Below are 19624 nucleotides of genomic sequence, written 5' to 3'. Positions count from 1 at the left end.
ACCAAGAATTAGTTTGGGCAATGAGTTTTAATTTAAAAGGCAATTTACTGAGTGTGTTGACAGACAGGTTTTTTAAACGGCACCTTTCCAAAATGGAGGGGGAAATAAAACAATGGTTGAATTCAAACTGAGCATTTAAAGTGTCATTCTGTGGGCTTTAATTTTTTTCTAAAAGGGAGGGGCAGCAGGGGCAATTATGCAGCAAGAGATGGAAGAGAAGATTCAAAGGATCTGAAATTTAAGAATATAATCTTGGAGTGAAAATTCCTGCAGAGAACAAAGTAGATTTTTGATCCAGAGAATGGGCTTTTTTTGCATTCAGGTTTAGAGTATTTTTGTTTGTTTCTGTGTGTATTTTTGCATGGAGAAGGTGGAAATTCTTCAGGTCTATGCATGAATAAACAAGTATATGTGGACGACCTTAATACATAATTTATAGTGATCAGTCACTGCAGATCTAACTGAATAAACCCACAACGAACACTAATTGTTTTGACAAACAGGAGTATAAGATGGCTTATTTGTGGAACCTGTCTGATTATTTTGCCTTCTCTCAACAGCTATTGCCAGCTGATGAAATCTATGCTAGAAAAGGCACTGTGTGGGTGGGGAAGACCTCACCAAGAATATATGGGATGTCAACAAGGCACATGTGATTATGGTGATAAAGTGTTTTAATTGTGGAGAATGAGAACTAAGAAGGCCAAATCTCTTAGATAAGGTAACTCATTGAAGTAGTATATGACACCAATTTCGATTTAATAGGAGAAATAATCTGTGGTGGCTTGTCAGTCAAGGAGAAATCCAGGGCACAGTTTTGGAGGAGGTGATGTTCTAAGATCAAATTGGAAATATGAATCTGAAGATATTTCAAAAGACAATATTTCTTTGTCTTTTTAATGCAAGGGCAGAAGACCTGCTGCAGCACTTCCATCTCCCTTCATTTCTGGCCAGCTTGGCAATGGTCAAGGCCTTATGGGAGTTGCAGTCCATTAATGTCTGAGCAATGTCAGCAACCTGTGATCTGTAGGTGCCATGCCACAAAGCCACCCACTGTGAAAGGTAAGAGGGATTAGGAGATATTTTAGGACCGGTCCAAAAGATAAAGTTTTCCACGGATTGACATTTGTTCCAATTCAACAGAGGGTTGAATTGGAATTTCTCTACTTCTGATCATTTTACTCGTACTTTTCTGCACCTTATCCAATGCCCACTGTTAGCATCTGGAGTTTATGTGCATCAGCAGAAGTTGAGCTTAACTACGAATCCCTGCCTGGAGCATGCTTTTACCCTGAAAGCAATCACACTGAGACTTTGGGTATAAACATAAGGAAGCTAAGATTATTATAGGAAATACATGCTTGATAGAAAGAACTAGGACCTTTTCAAACCACATTGGCTATGCAAAGCGCCATGCTTTCTTTTTCATCTCTGCAGGCAAGACAAAGGAAAGACATCTCCTCTCCCAAGGTGGGATCAAGAAGAAGCGGCAAGAGGCAATAAGGTCAGCAACCCTGAAAGCATCAGAAGGAGGGTCAGTACAGGTTAAGTTGGAAAGACACACACACTCTCTCTCTCCCCATGCAAAACCCATCAGCCTTAATACAAGCTCAGTTGCATCCCAACACAGTGGCAGACCTTGGTGTCTCAAATTTCAGTGGCACCCTGTGTGACATCCAGCACACCCCGAGCCTTCCATTGGATGTCATAATTGTGGTCTTGCTACAGCACCCTAGAAGCTCCATGCCTGGTGTGACCAAACTGTTTGCATTCCCCTCGATCCGCCTTTGTCCTGACACTTCCAACACCCACAGTGTGTTGGGGCAGCCAGAGTGGCACACCACCGTCAAAATGTCAACACTTTATCGGGTAGCCAGTATGATGGCCTGCACCTCAAGTCCCATCAGTCCCAGCCCATATGGTCAGTGCTAAAAGATATTGGGAGTTGTAGACCAATAACATCAGGAAAATGCTTTGTAAAATGGTATGGTTTTATTTCACTTACAAAGAAGGAGGTACATGGTAGAGGCGTTCCTCTGGTCTGGATCCTGTAAATGCAATCAGAATAAAGCCTGAATTTAGATGGGAACTCAATAAGATTGCATGAACCTATTAGGATGAGCAAAGGCTGTGACAGTGGTAATTTATTAGTTCATTTGCCACACCTGTAGTGATAGACAAACACATAACTTTCTGTAAGCATGGTAAATTCTTTGCTATGCAAGACTAATTCATGATGCTTTCTCTGGCTGTAAAGGACTTGGGTACCCTTTTGGGATCACGGTTCTCCCCCCCCCCCCATCCTCCTATACGTTATTCAAAACCCAATAAATACAATTTAGAAAAAGAATGTTCTACAATTTAAAAAGAATGTTCTACATTGGCTAAGCCTTCTATAGATTAAAATAATGGCCTTATGAGACTTGCTGTTTCTAATAATTCTTCTCATCAGATTTTGCCGTTTCTCTGCCACAGCACCTAGAATGGTAGCTGTTAATGAACTTTCTGCTGAAAACTCAACATCCCATTTCTGGATAGCTAAAGTCAGTTGAGGGCCAGGCAAGAAGTGGCATTGAATACATTGGGTTGTATCCAGGGCTTTTTCCCCAGTCAGAAATCACCGGAACTCAGTTCCATCACCTCTCAGGTAGGTGCTATTGCCATTATAAGAGAAAAGGGGAGGCATTCATAGTGAGTTCCAGCACCTCTTTTTCTAAAAAATAATAATAAAATAGCACTGGTACTGGTTGTATCCAACAAAGTCATCACACGTGTAGGACGACTTCCACTTGTGCAATGGAAATTCTCATTTCTCTCCTCCCCCTGTGCATTCCCACAGCCTCTCGAATCTCCTCTGTGTGATTCCTCAACACTCTGGAACAGATTTGGGGGGATGTTACATGGGAAGGGAGGGGAAGTTCTGTTGTGCAAGCAGAAGTCATTCTGTGAATGCAGTGACTTCACTAGATATATCCCAACAACTGTGTGCCTTTGTTCCCGCAACACATATGCTGCCATTGCACATCAGATGCAATACCAGCTTACATGAAGCTCCCAGAATTGGGGATAAGTTTTGTTGAGAATTTTGGAAACATCCCCAAAGAAATCAGATTTTCTTTTAGCCAAGGATTATCCTTTACTGCTCTCATGTTGTTTTTCCAACACATGCGTTACACTGAAGGTGGGACCTTTCTGGATATATAGAGCATCTCCCACAGGCCCCTACTCTTGGGAAGCTGGGACCACTTGGGTTTCCACACCCTAGGCACACTAATCTACAGTAAATCTTGCCAAATCAATAGGGTAGTGGTAGGAAATATCTTGGAAGTATATCATTTTTAAAGAAGCAGGAAACCCTCACAAGAGGCACGGCCATTAAAAGCAGAACCTCTTTTATACCTGTGACTCGTTGCAACTGCAATTAAAAACATTCCAATAATAAATCAGGGCCATATCGCCTTTAAGGCTTTTAACTTTTCATCCAAGTTCAAACTGGCTTCCCCCAAAAAATGTGCCAAGACTTTCACAATGTGTTTTTATGGACTCATAAATAAATATGACAATTCGTCTGAGCTGTATTTCCTTCATATTTGATGACAATGTATTATGACATTCACTCATTTGGTGTGCAAAAACCCCCTCTAATGCACTTAAAATCAGATTTCAAACTAAATGTTTTATGGGGAAATATTCTATTGATCATCCATTTAAAGATAGTGGGAGGGTGATTCATAACCAGCTGTTTGATATGAGAGAGAGAGAGAGAGAGAGATTGTGAGGGCATTCAGACCATGATTCTTAGAATGGTGCATGTCAGAAAATCCTAAGTGGAAGATCAACCGATATAATTTTTGCTGCTTTTATATTTTTGCATTCACCATTTAGAATTTATTTCTCCAATCCTTCTTGATTCTCTGGTTTTTAAAATGCAGGTTAGATAGGTGGGAAATAAAAGATACATTTCTTCTCCCTGGTGAATCTGGAATATAATGCATTAGTTGCTTATTTATGGAAACATATCCATCATAATCAATTTTACAATTAATATAAACTAGCAACGTTCATGGCTGGCATCAATCTGAGAATGCATGTCTAATAATTCACTTGAGAACATGAGAAAATGAGAAGAGCCCTGCTGGATCAGAGCTACATCTCACTCTGAACCCACTTTCCCTCAATGTCTAACGAGATGCCTACAAGCAGGATCTGAAGGTTATAGCTGTCTCCCACTGTGCCTGTGCATTGTTGTAGGATTGGGTGGTTGGCATGGATGATGCCTGTGGGTCTCAATGCTGACATCCAGTGAAAGGTGGGCTTTGTTCAACGTAGGCAACTTTAAGCCCATTCAAGCAGGATCTGAACCAGTCACTTTTGTATGGTGGATTTTTGAAGGTTATTTATTTTTTGCAAGCATCTTAGGAGGTCCTAGGAGGCACACCAGCTCCCAAAGGCACCACATTGGCAATCCTTGACATAATGTAATATTAGGAATTGCTTTGGAGGGAAAGCACTGAAGACAGTACACAAACACAGTCCATCTTTGGGAGAAAAAATACCAAGGTATGTGTGATTTGTTTAGCAAATCACTGAGACCCTCTTCAGGCATTTCCATGCAACCTCTATCATTTCATATATGAACAAATATAAGGATTAATGCTCAAAGCTTAATTTCACAGACTCATTATGGAATGTGAGACATGAGAATGAAGTGTGTCACCAAGCAGCCAGGGAATCCTGGTCACAGTCCACCCTAATGCCTCTTGAATTAAGGAGTAGGTTACACCACCTTTGCCAATGAAAAGCAACAAGTATGAATCAAGCTAACCTGCACTTAACTTCTTCACAATCTAATAATATCTATCCAGGAACCACCATTTTTGGGGAAAGTAGGAAGTTGCCTTATACAGTGGTACCTCAGGTTAAGAACGTAATTCATTCCGGAGTTCCGTTCTTAACCTGAAACTGTCCTTAACCTGAGATACCACTTTAGCTAATGGGGCCTCCTGCTGCCGCTGTGCCGTCGTCGTGTGATTTCTGTTCTCATCCTGAAGCAAAGTTCTTAACCCGAGGTACTACTTCTGGGTTAGAGGAGTCTGTAACCTGAAGCGTCTGTAACCTGAAGCGTCTGTAACCCAAGGTACCACTGTACTGCCCATCAAGCTCAGGCAGAAGAGCAGTAATCCAGGAGTAGAGCATGTCCTTTGCATGCAGATACATTCCAGGTTCAATACCTGACATCTCCAGAGAGGACAGAAAAATGTGCTGGAGATCTGCAGCAATGACCAATGGCCTGCCTTGAAATAAAGCAGTTTCCTCTCCCCAGTTCTTTCCAGTTCTAGCTGCATATTTGGGGATAGGACTCTACCACTGAACTACCACCCTCCTTTTGCAAATTTCTGTGTAGTTGCATCATCATTTATGACATGCTAGCAAAGAAAGAAAGAAAGAAAGAAAGAAAGAAAGAAAGAAAGAGAGCAGCACACACTTAGAGAGGTTCTTTTGTCATTCAGTGTTTGGGAATAAGTTATTACACACAGCATTCCCATAAATAAAACAGAATTTAATGTACTATCCCACTGATAACAGGAGCTGACAATAGCCCTGTTAGTGTCTCTTCTATTTGGGGCGTGTGCCATAAAGTGACGGGCTTGAGGAAAGTGGGAGCTTTTTATATTTGGCTCGAGGAAGGAAATAATTATTGCCAAATTGTACTGCGAAGAGCATGGTGGGTTCTTCAAAAGCAAGCTAAAGGAAGAAGGGGAGTGAGAATGTAAGAGGAGCCCTGCTGGTTCAATCTAGGGACCAACCTATGATCACAAGCACAACATGAATGATCACTCTTAAAATAGTACTAGATGGGTGAGATGGCTCTTGATGGGGTTGCACTCCCTCTGAAGGAATGGATATGTAGATTGGGGTACCTTTGCTGTCACTTGGGGCTCAGGTGGCCTCAGTACAGAGTGCCTTCCATCAGCTGGTGGCTCAGTTGTGCCCCTATCTGGACAAGGATAGCCTAACTTCTGTTGTCTATGCTCTGGTAACCTCTAGGTTAGATTACTGCAACACATTATATGCAGGGCTGCCTCTGAAGATGGTTTGGAAGCTTCAGCTGGTGTAGAATTCAGTGGCCAGGTTGTTTGCTGGGACAAGACAGTTTTACACCAGTTCTGGCCTGACTGCACTGACTGCCAATTAACTTCCAGGCCCAATTCAAAGTGCTGGTTTTGACCTATAAAGCCTTAAATGGCTCAGGACCACAATACCTCAAGGACTGCCTCTTCCCATATAAGCCAACCCAGACTCTCCAATCATCATCTGAGGTCCTTCTTCATGTGCCTCATCCATGAGACGTCCAGAGGGTGGGAACACAAGAATGGGCCTTCTCTGTAGTGGCTTCTCATTTATGAAATGCTCTCCCCAGGGAGGTTTATCTGGTGCCTTCATTATACATATTTAGGCACCAGGCAAAAACGTTCCTCTTCAACCAAGCCTTGGGCTGATTAATATTCTACAGCTTTTTAAATGTATTGTTGCAGGGGTGCAACTATAGAAAACACTAACTCCAGTTAGTGGCAATTGTAACTGCTGACGTGCAGTGAGCCAAGCCCTCTTCTCATCATCATCTGCAACTCACAAAGGCTTCACTTTAGGAAGAAGTGTTGTTCACATTGTGTGATTACTCCTAGAGCAGTCCTAGAACAAGTGAGGCAAAACCTATTACAGAATCCAAGGATGTGAGGAAACATACTACATTGTAGCTTGGTCTTCCCACAGAAAACAACCCATCCCAACAGCCTGCACTTTGCAAGAGTTCAGCTCTTAAGCAAACTGGTTCATTTGCCTGTACTCTGGGAACAGATGAGTTCCTTTTAAATCAGATTCTGTACCATAGAAATCTCTGTGCAGCTTTAATTATGTTGTTGTTGTTACTATTCTTACAGTGGTACCTCGGGTTACATACACTTCAGGTTACATACTGTCAGGGGTTCAGGAGCAGAGGCAAGGGCAAGGGAGGAAACAGAGAGCGAGGGAGAGGAGGCAGAAGAAAAGATGAGTGATGACGACGACCCGAGATCTCCGAGTCTTTCCAGTGAATCAGAAGATTCACAGAAAGGAGCACCAGTGGCCAGGGCAAGGGGGGAGCCTAGGGGGACACCCCAGGAAGATAGAGCCAGAGGGGACTCAGAGGGGAGCAGTTGGAAATCAGGACCAGCGTCACCGCCAGAGAGCAGGGAAGAGGAAGGGCGCCAGGGATCAAGCGCTGGCAGCTCACAACAGGGGGGAGGGCACGAGTCAGGAGTGGCCACACCTCCATCGGGGAGCGAAGAAACGGTCAGACGGAAGGTGGAAGGTTGGGCGCGCGTGCCAAGTTCAAATGCACAGGAAGGTGGCGCAGTAGGCAGCCCGGAAAGGGAGCCAGGTCCTAAAGCCCGCCGAAAGGAGGGAGAAGAGTCAGGGGGGTCAGCGTCAGCGTCAGAGGAATCCCGGAAGGAAGAGACCCCGGGGGGCAGAGGGACCCAGAGAAGAACAGTCAGGTGGAAAAGGTGGAGCAAGGCTAGGATATTAAGTTGGTGTACAAGGGGCGGAGACTCAGATGGGGCTTCGCCGATCTAACCATGAGACGTAGAGTTGCACGCAGCAGCTTGAGAATGGAAACTGTAACTCAATAAAGACTTTTATTTAATGATCGCTGGCTAGCGTGATCCTCTGTGAGCTAGGATCTGGAAGCAGCTCTGACACATACGCTTCAGGTTACAGACTCCGCTAACCCAGAAATAGTACCTCGGGTTAAGAACTTTGCTTCAGGATGAGAACAGAAATCGTGCTCCAGTGGCGCGGCAGCAGCGGGAGGCCCCATTAGCTAAAGTGGTGCTTCAGATTAAGAATAGTTTCAGGTTAAGAACGGACTTCTGGAACGAATTAAGTACTTAACCCGAGGTACCACTGTATTACTATTATTTACCTGCCCTTCACCCTAAAGTCCCAGGGTGGGTCACAACAACTAAAACACAATGTTAAAGACATTTTAAAACAACTTACAATAACAGAAATAAGGTAGGTAGTTTTAAGTGGTATTTTCATGCTTTTGAAAGTGTTCTATTGAACACATGTACCCTGACATGGGATCTTGTGGTTGTGTGATGTAATCCACTGAGAGCAGTCAAGTACAACATACCTTGTTTTGCTAGAGTGGACATGCAAGGGAATATTTAGTCCAGCCAGTCAAAACTTCCTGTTCCTCCTGGCCTGGAGCATCCTTCCTTGCGTGTGACTAAAAGGTGGGCGTGACCTTACCTGACCTAACAAAAGGTCCAATCACGTAGCTACCTTTCTCTTTTTGACCTTCCTGTTTGTCCTGCCTGCTTCCTGCATCACCTGGACTGGACTACTGACTGCCAAAGCAGTTCCCCAGGTCATTTCTCATATGGGGTAAACCTGTTTGTACATGTTTGCAACTTTAAACCTAAAACCTGCCTTCAGGGATCACACTGTGCTCTGCCTGATCATGAGTAAAACTACTTTTTGTTAGTTATGAATAAGACTGCGGTGTTTTTATTCTTTTAGGAGGGATTCAAAGGGGTCTTAACAGGAATATTAGAGCATATCTCAATCTGGATAAGCCAGACTGAATTGCTTGTTGTCTTAAGAAGCTCACATGAGTTTGCAACCAGCTTTCTGCTGCATAAAAAGGGGAATGCACTCTGCTAAGTGAAGAAACTTGCTACTGCATGTTAGGAAGGATATTCATAAACAATATATCCTCTCCTGCCACCCTCAACATTCCCACAGTGGTGAAGTGTGCGTAGCAAATTAGAAAGAAAAAAGTGTTTATCTTTTTCCTTCTAATATTTCATAAAGCATGGCTTGAAAAAGTACAAGCAGGGCTGGACTGAGAGTGGAAGTAGAGAAAGGACTTGCAGAAATCACAGCTTTCCTTTCTGAATCCAACCGTGTGTGTGTGTGTGTGAGAGAGAGAGAGAGAGAGAGAGAGAGAGAGAGAGAGACTTCCAACTGCTGGCAAGATATACATTTTCCTGGAGTCAGGAAGACAGAAAGAAGCTTTGCAATGCTTCAATTACCAGTGTACACATTTACATGTAAATAAGTGGAGCCTTTGCTCAACAATTCAACAAACCTTATAATTATGATCTTATTATGATATTTTCACAGCACCAGCAACAACATCTGGCGCATCAAGAAGCAAACAAGGAGAGAAATGAAATGAAGGAATTGTGTGCTTTAAATAGTTCATTCCTTAATTGGCCCGTTGGGATAATTGGAATGTATTTGCATGGCCAAGAACTTTATACCCACTGGCAATATTTTTGTGTTTATGTTAACTCTATGCAAGAGTTCGCTTTAATTTTGTGTGGTATTTTTCTTTCCTTGTAGTGTGTGGTGTACAGAAGAAGAAGAAATAGATTGAAACCAAGGCAAAACTCCCACTGAGGTCTCTGAGGGTCATCTATTGAGAAAGTACATTTTAGCTTCCCACATTTACCAGTTATGTGGAATAAGATGGTCATGAGGTTTTCTAAAACCATACAATATGATCTTACTACTTGGTGACATCTTTTTTTTAAAAAACCATGACTTTGAAGTGTTTGATTTAATTCACCAGGCAGTTGTAGTTTGGTGCCTGACAATGGATTACTCTGTTGGTCTGAAGCTAATGTCTTTTTTTTACATCTAAATACATATGCTGCAGTTGTCCTTATCTTCCACGTGTTGTCCCAATTTTCTGGTACCAATACTTGTTAAAATCTTTACTATCGTTCTTTCTAATTGCAAACTCAGCTGGTCAGCGCCGACAGAAATGGAGCCAGAAAAAGCCACTGAGAAATGAGGGAGATGCTAGTACAGTGGTACCCCAGGTTACATACGCTTCAGGTTACAGACTCCGCTAACCCAGAAATAGTACCTCAGGTTTAGAACTTTGCTTCAGGATGAGAACAGAAATCGTGTGGCAGCAGCGGAAGGCCCCATTAGCTAAAGTGGTGCTTCAGGTTAAGAACAGTTTCCGGTTAAGAACAGACCTCTGGAATGAATTAAATACATAACCAGAGGTAGCACTGTATGCTCATGGGAACGCTGAGATTCTGTTGACAAGGAGACAAGGATTCCACAGGGCATTCCTATATCTCTCTGTGGAGAGATGTACTGCACATCCCAGGGATCCATACCCATGTGTGTTCCCCCTCACCTTCCCAGCTCCCTATGAAGGATAGCTGGTAAAGTTGTACCATTGCAGTGATGCCTCTGGTTGCAATAGCTTCCTTCATGGTAGCTGCACTTCACATAAAGGCATCTGTTGGATGCGGTGATACAGAGGCTACATAACTCCACCTCTCTCTCTTGAAGATGTTGATCACATGTATAAAATTTTAACAACTCCACCCTGTCCCCCAACTCCTGGCAAAGCACAACACAGACTAATTCAGACTGCAATCCTATGCACCTTATTTGGGGTGCAAGTCTCATTGAACTCCGTGACCCTCACTTCCATCTGTGTAAAGCCTGTGTTGAAGATTGAGCTGCTAGTTCTTCCCAAGTGGAGTTGAACTAAATGCAACCATGTTTGGGAGGGGAAGGGGAATGAGATAGTGAAAGAATGTGTGTTGGCACCTCATATACTTTGCAGCTGCTTTGGATTTCGCGTTGACGAGAGATCAGATCAGTATGGTTTGTGGGATGAGCTGGTTTGTGAGAGAATGGGATGGCCCTGATGTGTGGAGCTAGCAGGAGAAACCTTACCCGCAATTTTGCATTCTTAGTGTGTTTTACAGCTATCCACATCTCTTTCATTTTTGCAGTCGGCTGATGTTACCCTAATTGGAAACCTGCATCTCAAATGGCACAGACCACATCCTGAGCTCACATAAACAGGAGCAAGTCATTCACCAGTGGCTCATCTTGCCAATAATTGTGGTCAGTCTATTTGCTCCTGAAGGAAGTTGTGGGCTCCACATTACACAAAAGCAGTACAGTGGTACCTCGGGTTAAGTACTTAATTAGTTCCGGAGGTCTGTTCTTAACCTGAAACTGTTCTTAACCTGAAGCACCACTTTAGCTAATGGGGCCTCCTGCTACCGCCGCACCGCCAGAGCACGATTTCTGTTCTCATCCTGAAGCAAAGTTCTTAACCTGAAGCACTATTTCTGGGTTAGCGGAGTCTGTAACCTGAAGTATATGTAACCTGAAGCATATGTAACCCGAGGTACCACTGTAGCCTATAGCAGCCAGTATTGCTGGACAGAAATGCAGAGTCTATCGCCTGATACTAGCATGGATTACCTTGACAGTATTATTATTATTATTATTATTATTATTATTATTATTAATTTTCCTGCCCTTCATGCTAATGTTATGAGGTGGGTTGCTACATTTTAAAACATGATGTTAAAAAAGTTTCAGGCCACGCCCGCCCCATACATTTAAAGCCTCATGATATCACTTTAAATGGTCATCGTTTCCCACAAAGAATTCTGGGAGCTGTAGTTAAGGGTGCTGACTACAGTTTTTTGTTTTTGTTTTGAGACTGGCTATTTGTTTCTTAATTAGCACCTCCTGGATAATGTCTAGCAATGACTGTCACCCACCATTATTTTTAAATTTGTGAATCTGCATCAGTGTAATTTCATTTTTAATTTCTATCCTGCCTTTCTGCAGTACTATGGGCAAGGCAGTTTACAAGCCATATTGAGATCAACCAAATATACAAGAAAGATCACATATGCTATAGCTGTCATAATTAAAATGATGACTATAAAAATATACAGCTTAAATCAATTAAAGTACTGTGGTAATATCCAACAATCCATTTGAAATACTACATGATCCGTCCCAGTTGAAAACCCACTTATTTTAGCCCCTCATGAGACATTAATGCTTTTCTGGGCTTCAGTATTGGTTATCACTGTGGCTTTAATATTTGCTTTTATTTCTTTCTGGACTTGGAACTGAGATTTTGTGCTTTTCATTTATTTCCTACCGCACCCTGGTATCGCTTTGCGATGAAGGGCGGGTTAAAAATGTTTCAAATAAATAAATAATCTCACCCCCTCGAGAGCCTTGCAGCACAATCCTATCATATTTACTCAGAAGCAAGTCCCAGTGCGCTCAGTGAGGCTCACGCCCTAGCAAGTGCATTTAAGCTTGCGGCATTAGGTACAGTATTGGGCGTTCTTACACATTTGATTCCTGTATATGCTTGCAGTGTATACTTAAGGCAAATTTACCATTGGATTGGAACCATCAATAAATCATAGCTGTATTTCTGTCTGTTAAATTAGTAATTGGTAGTGGTGGGAGGGAATGTAGAAAGGTTTTTTTGTATAATAAAAAAACACATGCACACATACACACACAAAGCCGCTTTTAAAATCTTGCCTTGGGTTAAAAGGTATTCTCCAAAGATGAACTGTATTTAAGCTCTCGGAGGAACCCCAGGGCCGTATCGCCAGGCTGGAGTGTCTAGGGAGACCTAAATCAAAATCTAATAATGGTTAAGATAAATGCCTTCGAGTACCATTTCAGGCTTGCTCAATCAGAGAGGCACTTCAACGGAGATATCTTTCAGAAATAAGCACTTGGTGATATGCGTGGATGGAAGTCTTGTTAACTCACATGTTTGCTGTTGTGTTTTGAGAGCTCCTGAGTTTTCCAGGCCAAGGGCCACATTCCTTTCTGGGTAACCTTCCGGGGGCTGCAGTGGTGGGTGTGGCCAGAGGTAAAAGTGGGTGGAGCAAGGCAATCAATTTCACCTTTGCACAATAGGCTAGTTTCCATGCACATTCACTCACCCCTCTCTGTCCTCCAACCAAGCAAGCAGGTAGCATCATCAGTGTTCAAAGACATATGCCAGCCATGCAAAAGCACTCATGGAGGTTGCCAAGCAGGCTTGGGGAGGGACACAGTCTGGGAAGAAGAGGAGGTGCAGCCAAGGTAGCATTCCAAGGGCCAGGTCGAGAGTCCTAGTGGGCCACATTTAGCCTTCAGGCCTGAGGTTCCCCATCCCTGCTGTAACTGAAGCAAACTTGCCTTTTAGAATCCTCCACTGGTTAAACAGAGCACAACATTATCAGGTCAGACCACAGGTCCATCAAGCAAAGCATATTGTAAGATGGTCATCACTCTCCTGTGTCTGAGACAAGGATATTTCCTCTAGCCTGATAGTTTTAGCCAGAGATGTTGGGAATTGATCCTGGGATGTTCTGCATGCTCTTAAAACCCTCCCCATACAGCTAAACCATATTATTATATTATTAATCTGAAAAAGTCTGCCTAACCACAAAGGTTTTTGCCACATGGCAAAAACACGGTACGGGATTGGTCCAACAGGGATCGGTTTCCTTCCCAACTTTCTTAAAACCTCTCAAAAGTTCAGACCTCCAACTACTACAGGGTTTTGAATGGGCTACATTAGATGGCTGTTTTACTTTTTAAAGTTTTCTCTTACTGCAAATGAAGTGGCTACTCTGTTCCTCTGCACCAAGAGATTCTCTGCCTGCAGAAGTTTGGCTTGCCCTGGGCATCAGTTGGACACCTTTGCTGAACAGTTTAAAATGCCTGCTGAAATATTTGCCATTAATTGGTCCATTTTAATGCTGTATAACTTGTTTCATAATGACTGAACTTATTGTTTGATTGTTGTGTTACGTTATGAAATGATTTAGCTGTTGACTAATATTGCAACGATATATTGATCTGCATTTTTGTTATTTGCTTGTGAGCAACTGTAAACATATTTATATGGAAAAGCTGACTGCACATTTAATAAATAAGAATAACAAAAAAATGATAACAAAAAAATAAATTCCTTTTTTTCGGCAAGTATCTGCACATGCACTTTTGTTGCACAGACTTGTTTTTTAATCAATCAATCAATAAGCAAGCAAGCAAGCAAGCTTATTTTATTTATATTCTTGATGATTTTACTGGTGTTTTTTGATAAATGTTTCACACTGTCTTATGTAAACTAGCCACTATCAGTGGCTACTAACTTCACCTACACAGGTGGAGGCAGTAATGCATCAGAATATCTGTTGCTGGAAACTGCAGGAGGGGAGAATTGCTGTTATGTTCAAGTCCTGCTTTCAGGCTCCCCACAGGCAAGCTTGCCCTCTTTATGTCTTTACCCTAGCCTCTGACACCTGAAATGTGTGTTTTCAGAGTGCACTCTATTCTTGTGACTGTAATCTGTTTAAACTGTTATTTTTGTTTTGAATTCTAAATCGTCATAACCCACTCTGGGACCAGAAGGGCAGATAATAAATTTAACCATCATCACCGGCCACTGTCAGAACAGGACACAGGACTTGGTGGGCCACTCAGGGCCCTGATCTGGTAGAACACCTGTAATGTTAAACTGCACATAGAAATATATACATATACACAAAGTTATTTTTAAAAAGATACCCATGTTTCTATGTGCAGGGCTGTGTGTGTGGTAGTGGTTTGAAGGTGCGTAAAATCACATGAACCTTGACCGGTGATCTGATGTGGCCCAGCCCTAACACAACTTGATCACCTCATCCACTGTTAGTAGGATGTAGACCTCATAAGAATGTTTGGGGCTCAGCTTCTGTTTATATTGGCCAATCTACCTCACCTGGGTTGGAGATAAAGGGATCAGAACTTAATTTTCATTCCTTGAATAAAGATATGTATTTATATATTTATCTCCACATGGAAATAACAGAACATGAAAGGTTAAACCAATATGGAGTTTTACATTGCTGAAAGGGCATTTGCATCCCCAGCTGTCATGAATGCAATTCGCTTGTTTAATGAATTTTTTATGCTTATTTAATGAATTTCGCAAAGGTTTGCTATGGTTTTCTTCTTCTTCTTGTTCTTCTTCATAAAATGGATAAGGACTTTCCAGAGGTTTTTTTATATATGAAATAATAAAAGATGGAGCCAAAGTTATGAAAGGAACAATCTCATTAGTTTGGTAGGATACAGTGATATGAAACCAGACCCATTCCTCAATTATTATGGGAGATCAGTTGCTCAAATTGTAACTTATTGTAATAGAATTGCAAATAATGCCTGTAGTTAAGATATCAGGAAAGACCTGATGGAAGGAAATTGCATTACAAAAAAATCCCACACACCCTGCAGGTAGCAATATGATTAATATTTACCATACAAATGTGTGATTAAAGGTGCATTGTTTTTTTTTTTAATGAAGTCAAGCAAATTGAGATATTTTCATAGGGGATGTTCAGAGGAACAAGGGTGGGTGTGTTCTCATCTCTTTTTCTCTAAACACTGAGATATTTTATGTCATTTTGGGGACAATTTGTGTGAAAGAATCTCAGCAGCAGCAGTGTGATAGGGAGCATTCCATACCATTATATATTGCTAGAAAAAGAGGTGCTGGAACTCACCATGAACACCTCCCTTGTTCTCTTATAATGGCAATGGTGCCCACCTGAGAGGTGCTGGAACTGAGTTTTGGTGAGTGCCGGCTGAAAAAAAGCCTTGGGCCTCCTGCTCTGTGCAGCCGTATGGCCAGTCCCCTCCCCATCAAGCAAAGAATATCCACAATATTTGTGGGAAGGGATGGGACTCCGTGAAAAATGGTACCGAATAAAATCTCAGCACACTGACACCGTTGTTTTACACTCTGTGTGTGCTGTGCCAAAGCAGTGGGCGATGCTATTTCAATGCTGAAAGATAAAATGAGACCTTCAAAATTAATGATCTTGCCTCATTAAAGATCTACCGCGCCAGACTCTTCTAACTAATCTTATTAAGTATACACATGAAAGACACAACAAGCCACACTGGACAGCGGGATAATGGTCCATTGTCAATGGTTATTAGTGGAAAAGGACAACCCCAAAGGCTTTTCCCTCCTCCCACCGAAGAAATGTCTCCCCCTCCCCAACTACTCAGCAGACAGCGAGGCTTCCTCTGCAATGATGTCATTGGCCAGATAATATGTGTTCCTCTGAAACAAGCAGACTTGCAAATGTATTTATTAGTATGTCCATTTCTACCCTCAGTGCTTTAGCCGAGACTAATTTTTTGGCAATATTTTTCCCCTTTAGGAAAAGGCATACCGAGTGTGGAGGAGGAATTTGGTTTGGTTCACATTGTCTTGTGAAAGTCCCATTAATTCACACTTCACCAAAGGTCACTCCTGGGGCGTTGTCAGTTTGAGCCCTCAAATTCTGATGAGGAGTGGGAGGCAGCTGAGGATGAGGGTTTGGAAAGGGAGGAAAGAGACTATGCAACAGACCTTGCTTGATGAAGATCCCCAGAGCCCCCAAACATGATGGGAACCCCCAGACCTGACAGCCAGTAGAGGATAGGAGAGGTCTCTGGGGCACAGCCTGCTGTGATAGAGTTGATACGTTCTGAGGAAGAGGCATGGCCAATGATCTCACCCAGGGAGAGACAGCACATCAAGAGGAGACATACCTGTCAGGGTTCAGGGACTTGGCTTCCTCCCCTGCCCCCTGGTTGTAGATAAGCAGGACAAAGAGAAAAGAGTCGCTTACCATTTAAACAGTCTTTAATGATCACAGTAAAAGAACAAAGCAGCCATTCTTGGAATGAAGGTGCTCCCAATTAAGGTTCCCACCCACTCCCCCCCTAGTCACTTCCATGTCTTGCAACCTGATCTTGCAATCACTGTGCTCTTTGTGTAGCCACCTTATCTGCTCTACATGACCTTGGACTGATAGGCTGGACACTTTCCAGCGAGAGAGAGTCTGTTAGCTCTCTCTCTCTTCCAGTTGTTCTTCACTTTGCGGTTCACTTGCGGTTCACCTCCCAGTTTGTCCCAACTTTTGTCTTCAGAACTATGCCCCTCTGCAAACCACTGTTCCAAATCTGTACTGCTGCACGGCCGATGGGCAGTTTCAGGATCCTGGTCGGGAGCAGGGGGAGGGGGAGGCTCCTACCATTCCTCATCAGAGCTGTACTCCTCAGCCTGGTCTCTGACAATACCTCTCAGAGTCACACAAGTAGCTGGGTCTTCTTTACCTCTGCTTGGCAGTGGGGAAGGGAAACCTGTTGGAACAGCATCGTAGCTCCAATGCAGTCTTGGCTTCCTTGGTTGTATGCACACAGCAGTTGATTTCATTTCCTCCCAACCTTTCCCCGTTAATTTCCATGTTATATTTGAACTTTCACATGATGTACAATAAATATCTGGAATTCTGGTGGAGTATAGTAGAAGCTGAGTTCTCATTTCCATGTTGATTGTGTCTGGGAGGCAGGGAGAAAACTGTTTGCAACCCCATAAACATTGAAAATCATGGGAACAGAAGCACTCGGGCGAAGAAATGGGGCAGGGGGAGCAGCAAAGTTGTCCAATAGAGTTTGTTGCTGTGTCACACCACATTTCATTAGAAAATAAAACAGAAGTGCTAGCATTATAATCAGGAAAACTGACAGAATATTTCCCATGTCAGAATGCATGCTTATTGTTGTTTTTCCTCTGTCCTGTAAGGCTACCTGCTCTTTCCTAGCTGCTGAATTTGCACCATTCAACTGCTATAATAAAAGGTGACTTCAATACTTACAAGTAAATGACTCTGGTGTGGACAGGTGTGAAGCGGAGCTATTCCACTGCCAAATAAACTCTCAAAAGGCTGTGATCCCACAGTGGGGTGGGCCAGTGGCAGATCTCGGCATCTCAAATTTCAGTGGCACCATGTGTGATGCAAAAGTCTGGTGCCTCTCACCTTCTGTTGGACTTCATAGTTGCAGCGCCTGCTGCTGCACCCCAGAAACTCTGCATCTGGTGCAACTGAACAGGTCACGTTCACCTAGATCTGCCTTTGGGCGAGGGAGAGAAATGTTATTTAGTTTACGTTTAAAGGCAGAGCTACCTGATTTTCACATTGGGAAACAATATACAAAGCAAGACACATCCATTCCTCAAAATTCACGCTTCAGTCAATTTTGCAATGAATTTTCCCCAGCCAAGAAATGTATAACAAAATGCATATATGCACAAAAATGCATATATATTAGTGAAAATAGCATATACTATTGCATATACATACATATGTGTGTGTGTGTGTATGCTTTGCAAAAATGTATAAATCACTGCCCACGTAAACCAACAAATGTATGGAAAGAGAACCTACCCAAATGACACTGACATAAAAACCTCACACATATACACTATTTTTTTGTTTTTCCAACTTGGTATAAGTTTATCACCGACCCTCTCCCACCCACTCTCTCCCCAGACCTCTGGGTACCATTTTGTCTTACACTGAACGTAACCAAAAGACTTTATAATCTGAGGAACAACAACAACAACAACAAAGGATACTTTGCATCTTCTCTTGTAGTTCATGAAAATCTTTAATAAAAATATTTTTTCCCAAAAAATATTTCAAAAATATATATCAGGCAAAATTGCATGCAGATCTGTATGTGAGATTCTCACTAAACATGGAGGAAGAACTTACTGATGGTAAGAGCAGTTTGACAGTGGAATGGGCTACCTCAGATGGTGGTGGAGTCTCCTTCATTCAAGGTTTTCAAGCAGAGGTTGGAGGGCAGACTGCATTTCATAGTGATTCCTGCATTGCAGGGGGTTGGACTAGGTGATTCTACAATGCAATAATTCTATTAGGAGAAATTTTGACTAAAACGCTGGTGATTTTTTTTTTAATACTACTAATAAAATCACAAACTGATGTGGGAATCTGGGGAACTGAATTTAAGATTGGTAAAATGGGAAAGTGAGATTATTGATAATCTGTTTCTCTGTCTGTTTACCTACACACACATTTTATTTTATTTTTTAAAAATTATTTTTATTAAAGATTTTCTTGGTTTTACAGAAGTACACGACTTGTCTCCTTTTTCAGGTTGTACAGTCTTTCTTACAGATCAGTTACATTTGTTTTGAGATTTTGGTGTTGAGTACAGTGTAAGGTTGGGGAAGAAGAGGGTAAGGCGGGGAGAGGAGGGGTGGGGTGGGGTGGTGAGGCTTACATTCTTTTGTATAGCGTGTGCTACACACACGTTTTAGACACCTTTCTTAGCATGTCCAAATTTCTCCCTGCTTGTGAGCAAACCAGGTGAGCAGGATCCTTTCTAGACACCCCCAAGAAACTCAGTATGCTCCTGAACTGCTCCCAACAGTTTGGGTCATGCTGGTATCAGAGCTCTGACATCAGTTGGGCCATGATGTCAGAGGCTTCAGCACTGCTCTGCGGTGGAAGAAGGATATGAGATTTCCAGGGCCCCTGGGTTGCCCTCCCAAGCACTATGCAACTTAAGTCTGTATCATGGCTCTGTATTACAGCAGAAGACCTACTCTGTGACATACTCAGCCAAACAGTTAATCAAGCCTTGCACATTCCTTGCAGTTTTTGTTCTGACCACCCTGGCCCTCTTGGCCTTTTTAATAGAGCTGTTAAATGTCAAAACAGGTTTGCCTAACATGCTGGTGTTTTAATTTGCAGCACGGAATAAGTACCTTTTTCAATCTAATGTAAACATTTATTGGATAGTATATTCTTGGCGTTGGGGGTGAGGGGGTTAAAGCAGAGAGAGAAATATTTAGCCAGCCATTAATTTCTGGCCACAAAGGGAGCTTTTGAAGAGCTTGCGTTAATTTCTCCGAATCGAAATTGCACTT

The 19624-nt window shown here is 42.4% G+C and overlaps 1 long non-coding RNA gene across 1 annotated transcript in view; it reads right to left on the bottom strand.

Moving 5' to 3' along the window:
• Positions 1-7160, bottom strand: part of LOC308483058 — a 229625-nt gene extending 222465 nt beyond the window's left edge. Inside the window, exon 1 of the long non-coding RNA XR_013989572.1 lies at positions 6974-7160. This is a non-coding gene — a long non-coding RNA (uncharacterized lncRNA). The remainder of the gene's footprint in view (positions 1-6973) is intronic.
• Positions 7161-19624: the final 12464 nt, after the last annotated feature.

This window comes from Podarcis pityusensis (assembly GCF_964106645.2).
Source record: "Podarcis pityusensis genome assembly, chromosome: 8".
NCBI lineage: Eukaryota > Metazoa > Chordata > Lepidosauria > Squamata > Lacertidae > Podarcis > Podarcis pityusensis.
This window is presented reverse-complemented; position numbering and strand designations above follow the sequence as displayed.